The following is a 19742-nucleotide window of genomic DNA, read 5'->3' as shown; positions in this document are numbered from 1 at the left end:
GCGACATCCACGTTCCCACCATTGCCAATGGCGTTACAAGCTTCACGCCAGTAAAAATGGCAGCACCCACGTAAATAACAGACCCCCCTGCAATTTGTTTTAAAACAGACCCTATTTGGTAAATTATTTTTAAAACAAGCCCCCTACAGTAAATTTGCCGAATATATAGCAACTAGTGAAGCTGTAAATGAAGCATTGTGGATAAAAGGCTTGGTTTTAGAACTACTCCAAGTGAAAGAGTTGAAACCCATTGTAATTCATTGTGACAATCAAAGTGCAGTGAGTTTGAGCAAGAACTAAGTGTATCATGATAGAACAAAGCATGTGGATGTCAAGTATTACTTCATTCGAGATATGATTAAGAGTGGAGCTGTTGCTATTGAGAAAATATCTACAAATAAGAATCCTGCAGACATGCTCACAAAAGGCTTTACCCTTTGAGAAGTTTAACTATTATTTATAGTTGTTGAATATTGCTGGTTATAACTAAGCATTAGACCAAGGTGAAGATTGTTGTATGTGGTATAATATTAGTTGGTTAGTTTGGGGGGTTAGCTGACAACCTTGGATAGTTATTTTTTGTCATTCTGTTAATATCAGATGGTATGCTACCACATATATATAAGTTCTATTTTTTTGTTAATAAAATAACATTAATGCTTTCTGTTTCTAAGAGCTCCATTTTGTTCCCAATTTCTTTTTCCACAACCAATTCATCTTCTTGATTAGTTTAGTAAGGTATATTTACAATTGCCTTTGAAGTTCTTGACATGCATGACATGAATATGTTAAATAACTCAATGGACTTTTAATGGACTTCGGATGATTGATTAATTGACCCAATGAAGATTTGGGCATTAGGATCTAATCTTCATCAACTTCTATTGGGTGTAGACTCAAAATAATTATAAAAAAATACTATTTTTTAGTTTTAAAATGATATAAATAATACAATAATATGAGACAAATCAAAATAAGGACAATACTCACAATTTCGCACGCTTTTCATCCCAATTTAGGATTAAAAGGGAAAGTACAAAGCAAATTATAGCTACTCTATGTCACCTTTAATCGTCTTATCTAGCAGCCATATTATTCTCTCCTCAGCGTCTATTATCACATTTCCTAACTGAAATCCACTTCTATCAGTTTGATAAAGTTATGTAACATCATTGATTATTTGCCAGTATTGTAGAAGGCAATCTTGTTTTATCATCAATATTAAAAGAAAACAATGTGCAAGATTGACATATTTTTTGGTCGGTGAGGAAATAAATAACTTGTGATGCAACAAAAAAAAAGACCAGAAGCCCAAAATCAAATCACTGAAAGCCCAAAATTATTCAGGCCGTGGGTAGTAGGATCAGTTAGTTTGGGGCATTGCTTTGTGCACCCTACACAATTGCTGGTACACCTATAAAAATAACAATTTTATTTTTGTCCTTCCATAAAGCTGATATGGAAATCCGTATCGGGCTTAAAAATTTATAGGTTTCATAAAAATTTATATATATATAAATAAATTAATTATTAGATCAAAATTAATTGTCACAAAATTTATTATTTAAATTTAGATGTACATTCAATATACATTGTAAATTTTATTGTTATATATAGAAACATTAATTATTTTATAACATAATTGACTTATTAGAGAACATTGTGTTAATAACACAAAAATCATTAGAGATCACAATCTGTTTCTTAAAAAAACATTGTTAAAAAATATCCATATATCACAATAAGAGGAACCCAAACTAACAAGGCCCAGGGGGACACACTATGATGCAGTCCCAGAGAGAGATCCTACCACGTGAGAACATAATTGTGTTTCAAATCTGAGATAATAACAACTCATTTGTTAACCTAAAAAAGAAATACCCGTTTGCTTGTAAATTATAATGATACTATATTTCTTTCCTTCCCCAACATTTTCAACAACTTTTAACATATTCTTAGCATCTTAAAAATTGTCATTTGTATCACAAGTTTTGTCCATATACATAGACATGTATAAATGACAATTTTAATCTGTTACATTCTTTCAGTTTTTCTTTTAAATCAAATTATTAAAAAAAAACTAGTATTTTGAACATATATATTTTTTTTGAACATATAACACATGGATAAGGTGTGTGGTTCTACAATGACCAATGATGTAGAAGTGACAAATGAATTATGCTTGATTTGGTATAGGCAACGCTTAGCAATCTCCCTGAACTTATGGATTATGAATTTATGATGTAACCTTCCGTGATTGTTTGGTATCATAATTTCTTTGAACTTATCCACAATTTTATTTTTGGATTAAAGTATAGTGGAATTTGATTGCACGAAATCATGATACGAATTTAAAAGCTGCAGAGTGTGTGGTCGTGGTGAGGGGAAGAAATTCCAAATCTAATGATAGGAAAATATATATTTTAAAAATGAGAACAAGCAGCAATTTAAAAGGGAATTCGAATAAGATCTTTTCCTTATATTTCTTTTTGCCATGTTTTGGTTGGGAGACGAATCACTAAGAAGAAAATCAAAAGTAGAAACAAAACAAGCAAGGAATTCTAATCAGACAGTTAATATAATCATCCTTCCTACCGAACAAGTAGAATAAATTGACTTAAAAGCACTTAAGCAATATCACATGGACTCACATCTTGTGCTTTATTCCAAAAAAATAAATGGCCATAGACAAATATTTATAGGAAACACTCAGAAATTTTTGGCTCCAAGTTTTCTATACAACAAAAATTCGTGTCCAATAAACATATACCCAACATGTCTAGAAGACCCATTGAATATGTCCCTAATTTTGATTCCTAACCATTTAACAACATATAGCTAGCTAGCTAGCAAATCCAAAGAGGTTATGAGAAGGTGGAACAATGGCTTAGCTGTATTTTGGAAATTGCTAAAGAAGATGGGAATGGCCAATTTTGAGAATGGAATGGGACGAGGAATGTGAGTCCATGAGTGGCATCCTCTACTGTTCGAAGAATGTTCCTTCCCATGGTTGCGATTTGGGGGTCCCTAAGCAAGATTTTGATATTTGAAGTAACTAATTATAAAGAGGGGGATGATGAATTCTCAAATCTTAAAGACAATTTTGAAAAATAATAATTTGAATTGTTGCTAAATTAAGTATTAATTAAATTTTATCATCTTTCTTAAGTCTTATTAATTAAAAAGGTCTTATATTTAAGATTAGAGATAATTTATATGAAGCTATCTTTTATAAAGATTCAAGTCAAACTCTATCAAGATCTATAATCTAGATGTCAATCTTTTGACATGGATTGGGTTGTGATGCTATATGGGATTAAGGTAAAACATTTAATGATGCTGAATCACTTTTACTTCCTTTTTCTGACCTGAAATATTTTCTTTCTATTATGCCCTTTTCAACCTAGTATTTAAATTCTAATGTCACTTGAACAATTGAATGTAAGGAATCTCTCAATAGAAGTTTCTTTGCAACTTTGGTTCAGTTTGGAGCTACGTCCAGCAGCTATGACTCCCCAAATTTTTAATTTTTTCCTTTAGTTTGCATCTAATATTTGTTTTTCGAATTTTTTTAACTAATAATAGTACTAATCGGTGTTGTAAACATATATTCTCTAACTACTACTATGATATAATAGGGGTGTCATATTCTTTTGACATACGTCTATGTTGATTTTTATAGTTAAATTAAATATATAAAATTCAAACAAAAATACTCAAATACTTTGTTTATTTTCTGCATCACACGAGTAAAAAAATAATTAATTCTTGTTAAAAGAAACATTCACATTTAGTATCTCTACTTCGATCAAAATTACTGTTAAAGAAAGATACATATGAAAAATTAAAAAAACTTTAATATTTATATATTTTTAACTAATTAAAAATATTCAATAAAATATGCTAAATGTTTAATCATTTTTTTAACATTACTCTTGTTTATACCACTCCAATTAAACAGCCTAATTTGGTCACCTTAGTATGTGTTTTGGTTACATGTGTTCTCATTCACTTTATTGCTGTGTGTGTGGGTGTAAAATTGTTATTTGGTAGCTTGATCCAAAAAAAATCCGTAGGCCCAATAAAGGGGAGAAATAATCACTTCTTGATGGGCACGTTGGTCAACAGCACACACGTTGAGGAACATGGTTATTGCATCCCAAAGCATGTAAGAGACCGATGATTATTGTGTCTACAACTACAACACTGCCACGTAGAATCCAAACGTTAAAAAGATCCATAACTTCTCAACTTTATTTAATTTATCAGCAATGCTCGATAGTATAAACAGACTGATAAGGAATTTTAACAATAAAAGAAGAGAAGTCATTTTATATGTTAACAAATTTAAACTTTAGACTTATCAAGAAAAACTTATTTGTTATTTTTTATCATCATGTATCAATGTGAAGTATCTTTAAATTTGATTGATAACTAATTTTTTATCAAAAAATTTGACTAATTTAGATCTTTTCTTTCAATCATTTTTTCATCCACAAGATTTGAATCTAAGATTTTACTTAAAGAGATCACTCAAATGAAGAGAAAATTGTTTGTTATTAGTTTTCATAAAACAAAATAATCACATATTTTAATAATAAAAAAACTCAACATAGAAATTACAATGTTGTACGTACACAAATTAAAGGTTTAATTTCTTGGAAGTTACAAACGCTGCTGCAAGTAATTGTGAGTGAGTATTATAAAAGTGATCACTTGAAACCTATAATATCATTTGGATATCTAAGGAATTCAAAATTTATAAGCAACCATAAAATCCAATTATTTAAAAACACTTTTCCATACCCAACAATATGCAACATCTTAATTATGCATTGGCATTCCTGCGACTTAGGGTGTGTCTTTCTGGCAATAGACTACACTCTTCCATCAGTTCTCTTATGACTTCCATTTTTTTGACACACTATTGCAAATTATCCTTAGAAGAGCATAATGATCCCAAACTCAGAAACCCTACCACATTGAAGAGACTGGCTTCCCAACACTATTGTCCCACCTTCGCACCACTATCACTTCCCATGCGTTATGGTCCTAGATTCTTGAGCAAATTAAGTTTTGCAAAGCCTTCTTACGACTAAATCATGAGGTGGGCCTCTGAAATTGTGCATCTTTCCCATCTCAAAAAAGAGGAACCAAGAAAAAAGAAGGAAGAAAAAGGGTCTTAGAATTTATTGGAAAAAGGAGTGAGTGGGGGCTCCTTATACCTACTTAATAGTTGTAATATGCCACTCATGATGCCATTGCAAAAATTGAGGCTCTTTCTAGTTTGAATACGGCTTTTGTATTGGGCAAATGTTTTGATTAGTATTTCTATCCCAAAAATGAACAAGATTTGTGGAGTATACATAAAAGGAAGAAAAGAGTGAGTGGGGTTAATGGTCGTAATATGCCATTGCAAAAATTAAGGCTCTTTCTAGTTTGTAGAGGGCTTTTTTAGTAGTGCAAAAACTATGAATATAATTTATCTTTCAATTCCAAAAATGAACAAGATTTGTGGAGTATACATTAAAGGAAGAAAAAGGGTCTTTGACTTTATTAGAAAAAGGAGTGAGTGGGGGCTCCTTATACCTACTTAATAGTTTTAATATGCCATTCATGAAGCCTTTGCAAAAATTGAGGTTGTTTCTAGTTTGTATACAGCATTTGTAAACTTGTTTAATATTTCTATTCCAAAAATGAACTAGATTTTTGGATTATACTAAAAACTTGCTTATTTACAATGATCCATATAGTTAATTGCACCATAAAAGGCATATTAATATTAATTAATTTGCTGGAGGTTGGCATTGTGAAAGGGGATGGAGCCAAATAAGTGGAACTAACAAGCTTTGTGGAGAGTATCGGGGATATATGGTGGTGGGCCAGGTGGGGGTATTTTGAGGAGGGTCCATTGGGCCGTGGGCGACATGCCCCAACTTTGCTAACTATGTAGTAGGTACTTGCTTACTTCAAAAATGAAAGGGAAAAAGGAAAGCCACTTTGAACCACTCAACAAAATAAGGGTAGGGGACCATATATTTTGTGCATATGGGAAAGACTTTTAACCCTTTTCCTTTTTGCTTCACATGCCCCTAAGCCCCTTCTTTGACCCTTTTATATTGGCCTAACCAGTTGTGTGACTCAATATGTGGGTCACTATTCAACTTATCTTCATGTATGCAACTACAGCGTCTAGTTTAGATTGATGTGGTTTCTTCCTCCAACACCAAATCTAAAACGGGACTTATTCCTTTGTTTTCTTCCTCATGTTCAAAGCATCTTGTTTCCTACGCCTACAAGCCTTTCTTAATTTGGAATACCAACTACTATGTACTTCTACTAGGTTTCTCTTTTACTGTTCAATAATTGTAATAGCTAAATTGTAATTTGAAATGAAGTTGGGCGCCTTTGAATTTTTCCGTACAGGAAATCAAGCTTTCATCCCTGATTAATTTAATTAAGGGAATTGCTTCAAAGGTAGTTGTTTGATTTAAGTGATACATGTTTAATATTCTTAATCAAGATTTTAAATTTAAATTTTGTATATAGAAAAAGTTCTCGTTGAGAAAATTAGCCCCATCATATTAAAATGTTGTCAACACAAAGAAAATTACCTCTATCTCACAAAAAAATATTTGCAGTCGTAGCTAAAACAATTTAAAAGAAAGTGTTACTCATCACCTCTTTGATGACTACCATAACAACTTTTCTTTTTCCTCGAAGTTTGGCTAATTTGTGTTATTTACTTTGGGGTACTTGGAAGTCAATTTGAAAATAACATAAATTGTAAAAAAGAAATTGATTTACCAACCTAATTAGTAATTTTTAATAAATATATGAGTACTAATTTATTTTTTAATATTAATTTTATAAATTTGTTGGTTTGACTTGTAACTTAATACACATGATTATAGTTTAAGCATCATTTTTGTTGTCAATGACAGAAATTATTTCTAAAACATACAAAAGTTTAAATTACTTTGATATGTCGACCCTATTTATTGTCTATTTGTAAAACTATTTCCAAAAATATATAATAAATAATAATTTTTAAAGCCTAAATGGTTAAATTACTTTGATATGTCGACCCTATTTATTATTATCTTTTTTTTTTCAAATTCAATGAAAGTTTAAGGTTCCGTTTGAGGTTATTTTTCATTTTTTTCTTTTGAAATTTTCAAAAATCAAAATTAGTTTTACTTTTGAATTTTGATTTTAAGTTTTTTTGTTTTTAAAAAGATGTTAAAAGCTAAAAATAGATAAAAATAAGTCAATGATTTTATCTTATCTCTCTCTATTGTGAAATAATGGTGGGAATCAGAGTGGAGAGAGTGACTATAATGGTGATAGTAAAAATGATTGAAATGACAATGGTGGTGGAGTTGAAATGGTGACAGCAGTGACAATGGTGCTGAAATAGTTGCGATGACAATGATGATAATAGTGGTATGATGATGTAGAGATATACGAGGTGATCGTGGTGGAATGATGATACTGATAAGAATATATTTTTTAAAACTAAAAATCAAATTTACAAAAATTTTTCTTGATTTGAAATGAATGTAAATTTATTTTAAAATTGAGTTAAAAATTATTTTAACTCTATTTTTGTCTTTCATTTTAAAAAATTACATTTGAAAATAAAAAATTCAAAAACTCACAATTATCCCAACCAGACCTAAGGTAACTTAAACACAAGTATTCTTTGACTTGCTTCTTTAAGCAGCTAACCATTTATTCTTTTAAAAAAAAACCTCTTTAAGCTTCTATCATTTTCACTAAAAAAAAAGGTTAAGGGTAAATTTCACTAACTTTATGGTTTTGGTGAGACCGATGTACAAGATAAAGTTCAAGTCTTTTGTCTAGTCTAGGCACTTAGAGAACATGAGTATGATTGCAAGAGCTTAAGAAATAGTTTGCAAACAAAAGTTCTCTTGATATTCATTTCTCTAGTATTTATAGGCAATATTGAAAGAGACCGTTGTGTCTTTATATTCCTTTAGGTTCAACAAAACAATATGTACGTGAAAGTTAGTGAATTAAATGTAGCATTAAATGCCTATTACCAACTTGTTACTTTGCTAAGATAAATCACTTTGTTTTTTTTTTTCTTGTATGTACTGACGTCATGCTACAGAGAAAAAAACTACTTTTGCTTAGAAAATAGATCATCACTAGTAACCATTAATACTTTCAAACACTGTTTAATAATAGATCATCAATAACATTTTGATTGCTTCTAGTATCCGAGACACAGTTAGTGATTGATATACATACTCGCTAATCAAATTATCAATAATTATTCATATATAATATATTTACCAATATAAGTTCTATGGAAAATTAATTGTACATGTGAAAGCACGTCATATTTTTTATTTAAAGTTTATAAATGTGACAGTAGTACGTTAGCAGAGATGCATGTATGAAGAGTTTTTGGCGCAGTTCCAAATTACAGACACAAATCACATTTAGTATAACGCCAGTCGATCGACACGGCATGAACATATGAACACCTAATGCCTTAGTGTGTCTTTGGAAAACAGTTAAATCCAACGCCGCCACCGGACTTTCAAATGAAGGTTACAATGTATTACTTTGAAATTTTTATATTGGAACATACAATCTCTTCCTTCAACATGATTTCAATATTAATCCAAAGACATTCTTAGGGTTCACAAGTGATCCCAATCTCCCATATAGTCTCATCAATGAAAGAATTATAATTAAACAGGTCAAAGAAATTTGATTGAGACGCGAAAATAACTAAGATATGGTGAAGACTGAAGCAGTGTAAGCTTTTCTTCTACGAAACATCAACTGTGACTACTTTTTATACCGTCCTTCGGTCTAACATGAATGTGACTTGCGTTGAACCAAGTTACTTTTCTTTTGGACCTTTTTTTTTATATATATATAAACTTTTGTTTTGGACCTTGAATATTATTTGTTGTGCCTAATGTAATAACGTAACTAAACTTAGGTTGTTTTCTTTTTTCGGCGAACAAAACTCAAATGTTAACTTTATATAATCATGTTATTAGGTTTTATTTGAAGAAAAAATATGTATAGGTGCATGAACTTGTAGTCTTCATGTCAGTGATTGCATTCATTCTGAATCTTTTTTCATTCTGTGGGATTCTCTCACGTTCTTCCAATGGTCTCACTTTTCACGTTTGATACCGAGTCGCTATCATGGAAGCAAACTAGCTCCAGATATATAATGCTCTCCAGGACATTTTTAAGAGTAAAAGGAAACGAAACTTTTTTTTTTCGGTGCATAAAGGGACGAAGCTGAAACTATTGACTATTATACATAGAGATTTAACCAATAGTAAAATTAGGAACCGTTAAAATGGACGAAGAATGTTGGAAAGTTGATACCAGAATTTAGTTGCTGTAGCATTTATTCATGTGAAATCCAAAAATAAAAATGATTCGATGTGAAATGCAAAATGAATACGTGTTTGGTTTTTATCGGTTTTCTTTTTAATTTGTTTTCCATATCTTTGTTAATTAATATTTGGCAAACGATACTGCGGGTCCATTTGATTGATTCGCAAAACTTATGATACTAAGCGAGACAAAAAAAAAAGTTTTTAATAATCGAGAATACAAGTAAAATAATATAAAATATCTAGTATTAATTATCTTAATACAATGAGTTTACCAAAATATATAAAAAAGAAAATAGAAAAAAATAAGATATTTTCTTTTTAAAATGATTGTATTGGTTAGTTATTATTTTTTTATTATTAAAGAGATATAAATAGGAATATATATGTTATTTTAATACTTTGTAACTTGGATAAAAAGTTGTCTAATGATTTTCTGAATATAAAATTTAGAAATTTTATCTTTTTTTCATTTGTTTGATTTGTGTTGTCTTTTACTTTTTTCAAATTAAACGTAGAACAAAAATATTTATTTTGTTCAGTATCATATTTTTTAACAAAATAAATCCATCCTACATTAGTTTTAATTTTTTAAAATTATATATATAGAAAATAAATGCCATTGTTATTACTTTTGTATGTGAATGCTTAAAAAAGAAAAATAAAAAATATGATTTTAATTTTTTTAATAAAATATATTTTTATATAAAGAAAACTAAACAGGTATAAATAATTAGAATAAGGATAAAATCTGCTAGAAGAATATAGAACCTAAAGTTGATTCTACAAGAGATTTTTATAATAATAATAATAATAAAAATAAATAAATAAATAAATAAATAAGACAATGCATGCTAATTAAAAAATTTAGATTTACATACCAACATGTCATTGATCTCACTAAAGCTGAATTCAAATTTCTTAAGTTGGCTAAGTTTTGAATTTGAATTTTATGAATAAAAAAAATAGAATTAAAAATATATATAGATCTTACTAACCGTAGTTAGTCAGATTCTCGGATAAATATTTATTAACTGTTGTTATACTTTGTATTAATAACATAATGACGTAAATATTTGGGTTAGATTTTTATTGTTGGGTGTATTGATTGGTTTTATAGAATGAAAAACTTATGTTTTCGTTGAAAGCTCATATTATTATATGATAATAATTTCTTATAAATCTAGAAACTAGGAAATGTATATATAACTAATTTTTTTGTTATAATATATAATTAATTATTATAGGTTGTGTTTAAATTATGGTCTAAAACTTTTATAATATATACCCTTGTTAAGATATAAATAATTAGTTATATACAGATTAATATATTCATACAAAAAATTATACTATAAATTTATCTTAGAATTTATTAAAATTAAAATAAACTCAAAAGTACTATTTTAATAAACTTTAGGAAGAAACTGAATTTTTTTAAGTACATCTAAAAAAAAAAACTAAACTTAAAAGTTGGACATGCACAATAGGCTCCTCTCCCGAGTTTTACAAAAATCCACCCATTTTATTCAATCTAAAAATAAACTAAACTAAACAGCTGGACATGCACAATAGGCTACTCTCTCGAGTTTTAAAAAATCCACACGTTTTATTTAACCAGTTGAGTTAGAATGTTATTCTAAATCATTCCAAAAAAGAATGTTATTCTAAATACTTCTTAGTCTAGGGAGACAAAATTAAGTTACTATTATAAATTGTGTTAATTAATATTTTTTTGACAGGATGTTAATTAATATTTTAAGAGTAGAACATTTATTTTGGTGTTGGTAATGGAAGAATATTTAATATTTCTTATTAAATTTTTAATATGAAATTTTAATAAAAAGAACTATATATATACTTATATTTTTGCATTAAATTTGTTAGCATTCGTCCATTTATTTATTTTAAGATGAATATGTTACCAAAGTAATTACACCATTAAATATATTTTAAGATGACTAAAATTATACTCTAACTTATTATTATACTCATTAATTCTAGAAAATAAATTAATGTGTGTTATCGATTTTAAATATTAAAATATACCCCGAATAAAAGTAAATATTAAAATATACTCAGTTGTTTTAGAAAAAATATGTTAATATAGGTTATATCTAAATTCAGGTGTAATTTTAAGAAAATTCAAATTATTACTTGTTAAGATACTTTCTTTAAAAACAAAAAATAGGCGAGTATCTATTTATCTTTCAAGGAGTGCTAGCAACCATTTTTTTAAAAAATGGAACGGTGATGGAATTGGTGAATACATTGGTTTAAGGTTCAATTGTTGAATGTTGAACCGGTTATATATTTTTTAATATTATATAATATTTTAAGTAATAAGATAATATATAATTAAAAAAATTAGGATCTAAAACAATTACAAATTAGTATAAATGACTAAATTATATGTTTTAAAAGATAAAAACTAATAATAGTTGAGAAAATAGTTGATTATTATATGAAATATTTAAGAATGTATTTTTATTTATCTTAAAAATATTTTAGATTAAATAAAAAAATAAAAAAAACTATAAATAATTAAAAAGATCGATTCAACCCCGATTCTTTATGTGGGTTTAACACTGATTTTGGTCAATTTTACTCTATTTTGACGGGTTCTGAAATGTTCCAATTTTCTTGGATCTTTGAACAGGTCACTTGACTAGTTCTCAATTCAATCGATTGAATCGGCCGGTTTGGTCTGGTTTTAAAAACCATACTATCAAGCTTCTTCAATCACACTCTTTTAAATTGGTTAAAAATTATTGAAATTCATAAAATAAAGATACAAAATCATTAAATGTAATGTGTGATCCACTAATATTTGTCATTTCAATAAAATTCAACCAATTAAAGAGAAAGTATCCAAAAAAATTCAACCAATTAAAGAGAAAGTATCCCAAAAGAGTGTATTATTAGTATTTCTCTTGTATTTATTAAGAAACATATTTGAGCAACTATAATGCAATTGCTTATACGGTTTAAAAATAATATCCATTGCATAACAAAACTTGTCGTCGAAACATTTGACGTAACATTTCATGCACAAATTTTTGTTGTTGGAGTATTTGACGTGACATTTCATGCACAAATATTGTTACTTATCTAAGTAATGTTTCTTAATTATTTTTTTATCAATAAAAGAGGTACTTCCAAAAATTAGTAGAAAAAATAGGAAAATTAAGTTAAATATTCACTTTAACGTTAGAATTTTTTTTTTAAAAGTTCTTAAATCTATATGAAATTGTATGATGTACAAATTTTAGATAAATAATTTATTTTAAAAACCATGCATTATACATCCTTTCAGAGTTTTAGGTGATTAAAATAAAGCTTTTAGAATGCCATTTAATTCCAAACCCACGTGAATTTCTAAAAATATAACGTGTTTTTTAATTAAAAGAAGAAAAATACACAATAGGAACATTGGTATAGGTTTAATTAACTATTTTCCATCAATATTTTTTTATACAAATTATGTTTTTTCTCGATTTAATCATTAAATTATAATTAGATTTAAATATGTTTTTGGTGGTTATAATTTTTTTAGATTTTAAATTTGGTTCGTAATAAAAACATTGACCTTTGGTCCCTATTTTTTTTTATTTTGTATTTCGTTACCATTACTAAATTAGCTTTCTTAAGTGATCCTTACAATATTTTTGAATTTTTCTTTTGTTCCTGAATTTTTTTTATCACAATTGGTTATATGTTTACCATCACATAGTGACGTTTCGAGTTAACAAAGTAAATATAACGGCATGCATGAAAAACAATTGGATATTATTTATTATTTGTGTAAATATTTTAAAAGTTAAGAAAAAATTATTAGGAACTAAATATAAAATTTTGAAAGTTTTTCATGGACTTAAAATTAAGTCTTATAGTTAGATATTATTTATTATTTGTGTATATTTTAAAAGTATATATTACATTATTTCTTATGTATGAGTTATCAAATAAATTTAGATTAATTTAAGATTTTATAAATATCATTTTTATGATATTAATTTTTTGCATAAAATTGAAATTAAAATTTAATTAGAATTCATTGATAGTGTAAATTTTTTTACACAATTATCCAATCTTAAATCACTTTATATAATAAGTTCTTTTAATTCTTACATTAATTATCTTAAAATTATATTTAAATTAATTTTAATTGATTGATAATATAAAAATCTTTATACTAGCCATGAACAAATTTTAAAGTCTAAAAATTAACATCACTTGTGTTTCAGTAAATACATTTTAATTTGAATTTCTTTAATTAACTACTATCTTTGAAGAGTTTTTTAGCCTTTATCATTATGTCTCATCGAAAAGTTATGATTCCTATGCACTCTCAAATCTTCTAACTCTTCCATAAAATGTCTCAATCACGCGAAGTTCAGGAATCAGAATGAAACATTGTGTTTTTTCGAATACACAGGTTTCTTTAAAAAAAATGACACATCGGCTAATTACATCTCTTTAGAATTCTTATTGGTAATCAATTTCCATTATGCATGTATTAATGTTTTCAAGGTGTACACATAATCTAGCTGTAACTTATGTAAAAGAAAATATCGCTTCATAGTGGTTTAAGAGATAAAGCAATGCCTAAAGTAATAGTGTGTTTTGAATTTTTTTTGCAAAAACAGTATTTTCAACGTTTAGAACTTTTTGTCTAATTAATTAAGGAAATTATGATGGAAAATAGTAAAGAAGAATACAGGTCTGTTTTATACTAATTCATTTAATGAGCTACGTTTAATATAGAGGGTTTTATTAACCAAACTTTATACAAACAAATGTCTCAATGTCACTTCTGATAAAATCCACTACAATCTTATATCCAAGAAAATAGTCTTGAGAATTCTTTCACACTACATTACTTCTAGCTTTCACAAACTAAAATAGTTTAAGATATAAAAATCAACTCACAAAGTGAGGATACGTAAGTTAAGCACGCTAATAGACAACATTATTAAGCAAAGAGTAGATTTTTTGAGCTTTTTGTTTCATCCAGAGAAAAAGCTTAAAGAAAAAAGAGTAGATGTCCAACAAAATTGTTCTATTTTTCTTCTCTTTGAGTCTGCTTCTTTATAAAGGCTCTTGGAAAATATATCATTGTGAGTTAGAGATGCTTCAATCTTCCTATTTTGAGTTTTTATTAAATGCACAAATATCTTCACACGTTTCTTCTTTTGATGCAACTTCAGCAAAAGAGAGAGAAGAGGTGGTTGTCCTTTCTTTCCCAAAAAGGTATTATAACCTTCTAAAAGTGTACTCAGAATTGTCAATAGTGCTGCTTTTGCATGCTTTTGCGGAGATGTGGAGCCGAGCAAACCTTGCGTCCGACGATAGTCGCGCCACTTTTCCCGACAATTATCACGCCATATCGTGGAGTTTCGCAACCTCAATTGTGATGACAATGTTTTAGGTTTAGGGAAGAAAATGACTTGTGCATCATTGTTTCACTAGGGTTGCTTTTTTAAAATTATAAGTGAAATGTGTTGTTTCACTTAAGGTTTTTTCTTATATAAAAAAAATACTTTTACAAGTAAAACAAACTGTTTTACTCAAAGGAAAAATCCCACCTTTTATACCCAAATGAACCTACTGCTCCAGTTCAACATTTAGCCTTTGCCCTGCGCATTACCCTTGCCCTCTCTCAACCCTAGCTTTGCATGACCTTCAACCTTCTTCTGACAACGTTCTCGATGGAACTATCGACGACTGTTTCAGCGACTTGCAACATTCCTTCAACAACCCTTTTTTTTCTTTCAACATTCTTATTTCCTTTGAACTGAAGTAGTTATAGCTTCATCCACTAAACCTGATTAACCATCCTCTTAGCCTGTTCAACCACCACCAACCTCCTCCAATGGATTGGTGAAACCTATTGGCCCTAACTTGGACATGGCTTAGCAATGGAATAGCCTCTAACATATCAACAATAGGGAGGTTGTAACTTGTGATTTCTATTTGCTTACCAGAACTAGTGGTGGTATTACCTGAGAAAAGAGACATCAAATTGGAACTAAGGAAGATGTTAGTAGCTGTAAGAAAACTACCCTTGATTTGAAAGCATTGCTCAAGGAAGCATTTGAGAAGAAAAAGGTTGAGAAGGATGCATATACAGTTGAGATGGATGAAAAGGATGAGGAGGGGGAGAAAGTGGAAAAAATCCACAATATTGTAATTGGAAAAAGGCTTGCAACAACAACAAATGCAACCTCAACTGCTACCAAGAAAGGGAAAAATGTTAAAGGTCCTACTAAATATTTATTGTTTTTTAGGAAGCTAGAGTAAACTATTAAGTTAGGCAAGGACAAGAATAAATCAAACTTGATTGATGTTGTTGATAAAGAGGCAAGAGCAAAGACCATATAATATATAGAACATTTTTTTTTGAAAACAACATTCCTTTTAATGTTGTGAGGTAAAAAAGCTTCATCTTAATGACTAAAGCAATTGGACGTATCTAAAGATCCCCCTTCTATCATGAATGTAGAGTTCCTCTTCTCAAGAAAGAGCTTAAGTACACAAATAATTTAATTAAAGATCATGTGGTTGAAAGAAAAATTTTTGGTTGCACAATTATGTTAATGGATGGACTAATAAGAAGAATAGAACCTTGATCAACTTCTTAGTCAGTTATCCATTTGATTCTATGTTTGTCAAGAGTGTTGATGCATCCTCTTACATGAAGATTAATGAAAAAGTGTTTTACTTGTTGGATAGTTTTGTTGAAGAGATTGGAGAGATGTTCAAGTGATCACAGACACTGGAAGCAACTTTAAATGGATGATAAGAATCTTGAAATTCTTAATTTTGTGATATGTTAAGGTTGTCTAGAATGTTGAAATCCTGAATTTTAAATTTGCTAGAGAACAACTTTAAATTCTGAATTGTTAAGATTATTTATGATTTTTGTTTATGAAATTTGATTTTTTAGGTAAGTTGTTGCGAGCCAAGAGACCACATTTATTTTGCACACCATGTGTTGTGCATTGTCTTGATTTAATGTTAGGAGACATTGGGAAGATAGTAAAAGTGACGAAGACTATCCAAAGGGGGATTATTCTTGTGTTTCACATTTATAACTACCCATTGGCATTGAATACCGTGAGGAAGTTTATCGACAAAACTAACTGGGTTAGGTATGAAGTGACAAGGTTTTTCCCAACCTTTATCATGTTACAAAGGTTGCATGATAAAAAAAACTTATAATGATGTTTACTTTTGATGATAAGTTAAAGTCAAAGGCAACCAAGGAAAATAAAGGAAAAAGAGAAACCAACACAATGTTCATGCCTACTTTTTGGGCTGATGTGATTTATATACCCTCGAGGCTATGAGAACAATTGTGCAAGTTTTGAGGCTAGCTAGTGGATAATAAGGAGAAATTTACTATGATTTTATATATGAGACTATGGGTAAAACAAAAGAAGCTATTGAAAAAGGATTCACTGGAAACAAAGAGAAGTGTAAGGAGGGGCTTGATATAATTGATACAAGATGGGAGAGCCAACTTCATTATCCATTGCATGCATCATGTCATTATCTCAATCCGCGATACTTTTATGGCAATTCAAGTGTTGAAAATAATCTAGAAGTGATGGAGGGATTGTACAAGTGTGTTCTGTTGAAATTTTAGGGGATCCTTATAAAATACCAATAACTACCAAGAACACATTACATTAGATTATCAGGAAGAGTTTTAGGAATACATGGATCTATAATAATTGATCAACAAACACAATGGAGATTTAGCCTCTCATAACCTTGAGAGGCTTTACGCTTCATGGATTAAATGGAAGAAGGTGATGGATGACTAATAACTAGAAAAGGGGAAATGGCTAAGGAAAGAGGGTTTCCCCTAAGGGAGAGGCTCGGGCTTTGAATTTTTGCACTGGAGAGCTCTGAGACTCGGTGTGTCTTTTCCTTCTGCTTCTTTCTCCTTTTATAGGCCTAAGGTAGCTTACTTTTCACGCTGACCTCGCGCTGAGCATGCATTGGGCTTCTCCTCGTGGGCCTTCTTGCGCTAAGCCGGACTTGTGCGCTGAGCGAGACATCGCCCTAAGCCTGAAACTGCCCGCTAAGCAAGCGTTACGCGCTGAGCGAGCTGTGCAATTCTTCCAACTCTTCTTCAATTCTTTTTCTTCCACATTTTATTGTCAAATTCCCTTTAAAACACTTTAATTCTTCCTCTTTTGACTTCTGCTAATAAAAAATTGCACAGATGTTAATTTCTTCATAATTTCATAAAAAACAATACTAAAGTGAGGAAACTATTATCATTATTCCGAAAATGACTATCAATTTAGCTCAGATTTCGCAGTTATCACTCATCAAGCTAATTTTCAATGTAAATAATTATTTATCTTTTTTCTAAGGACCCATGAAACAATAATTTTAATTTGAATGGAAGAAGTCCATCAATTAATTAAATCTTTGTTATTGAAAAGACAAGATACCCATTAATTAAAGAGTGATTTAAAAATTAAAACTTTACAGCTATAGGCTAGAGATCTTACACACCAAGAGTTCCAGACAAAACATTCTACATTTGCACACCCAAGTTCTTCTATTGGTAATGAAGACGTTCTCTTAATCTTAGGAGTAAACATCTTTGTGAAAGACACTGATCTTGGGATTGAAGACTTCTCTTGATGAACAGAAAAGGAACCTTCTTGAGTAGCAATAGTAACACCCTTTTCAACATCAAGCAATATCGATGGTGCACGGTTCTTAAAGCCGAATTTTGGTAAGATGTTTCTCATGGATAATTTGGCTCTGGATGATGAAGAATGAGGCTTTAAAGCATTAACAAAGTGATAAGTCACAAGAAAATTCACTTTCTTTTGACTTGGAGTTGGACTTGGCATCAGTGGAATCCTTATTCCAACAAAATCCTGAGAAGAAGACTTTTATGATGTTCTAGCCTGTATTTTCCAGTTGAAGAAGACATCAAAATCAGAGTGCATAAGCAAAGACACGGTTAGAAAAGGCTTTAGTTTCGTTGGTCCAACAGTGGTTCAGTCATTCATGCAAGCATCTGGCCTCACCAATGACCACTTAATCATATGCCACAGACAGTTGTAGTGCACCCTATTGGCAACTCGATCCTTTTGTACCATAGAGCCCTCTTAATACATCCAATTTCAAATATTAATACTACTACTCAAAAACAAGGAACAACAACAATAGATTATTGGCCATGAAGAAGATGGGTTTTTGGATTATTGACCCTGACTTTGGATTGATGAAATAGAAGACTCCCAATGTTGAATTTAACAACAACAAAATACAAGTAACAAAATAGAGTAGGGTTCTTACCTCTATAACAATGGAGGCACCTTCGACGACTGATGAGTGAGGAACAAAGTGAGGGCATGACATGAGTGAGTGAGGGAGGGAGGGCACGAGCTGAGTGAGGCCATGAGGGTTAGCGACTGCATGAGTAAGTGAATGTGTTTTTAATAAGTAAAATCACCGCACAAATCATGACAGTTTTACAAAAATTGTTGTTGAATGCAACTTTCTAAGACCGTTTTTGTAAAATTGTCGTCATTGAAGTCCTCTATATTACAAAATTGCCACCACCAAGACGATTTAAGACGATTTTTGGGAACAATCGTCATTTTGCCATCGTAGAATACAATTTTTTTAGTAGTGCTTATATCCTCAATTGTGTATGAAACACAAGTATATGATATTGTCTATGATGATTTTAGGTCCAAAACAACCTTGAAATGACATAGATTTTACCTACTCTATTTGGTTAAAGACAAGAAAACATTATGGAAGTATGGTGTTCATGTGTAAATCAAGAAATCATTTAAGATTTTTGTTATAATCCTTTGTACTATAAATGAATTTACATCATATATAAACTTACCCAAATACAACATGCAAAACATAAACATGTCCTATTTGTGAGAAGAAACCAACTACCATCAACTTTAACATTAAAGAAAGACAATATATAGCATGATCATTAGACATTTTTCAAATAAAATCATTCCTGTCATTGTCATCGAATAAAGAAAGCTTGTAATGACATTTAAGAGAATAAAAATGCTCTCTAGAAGTATTAATTGGAGGGGAAACGTATCAAAGTGAAGAACATCAATGTTATAGTTGCTAAAAGTAAAAAAAAAAGAAAAAGAAAGAAAACATTTAAGAGAGAGTTTATCAACAAATGAGACACAAATTAGATGTGATGCACATAGAAAAATGTGACAATATTTTTGAAACACTTCTCAACATACATGATAAAATAGATAATCATGTGAATGTTGAACCGAATTTACATGTAAGTAGTACGAATATGCAAAGATCTGTCTTTATTAT

Source organism: Glycine max, chromosome 7, assembly GCF_000004515.6.
Source record: "Glycine max cultivar Williams 82 chromosome 7, Glycine_max_v4.0, whole genome shotgun sequence".
NCBI lineage: Eukaryota > Viridiplantae > Streptophyta > Magnoliopsida > Fabales > Fabaceae > Glycine > Glycine max.
The sequence above is the reverse complement of the archived record's forward strand: the minus strand, read 5'-3'. Positions refer to the sequence as shown.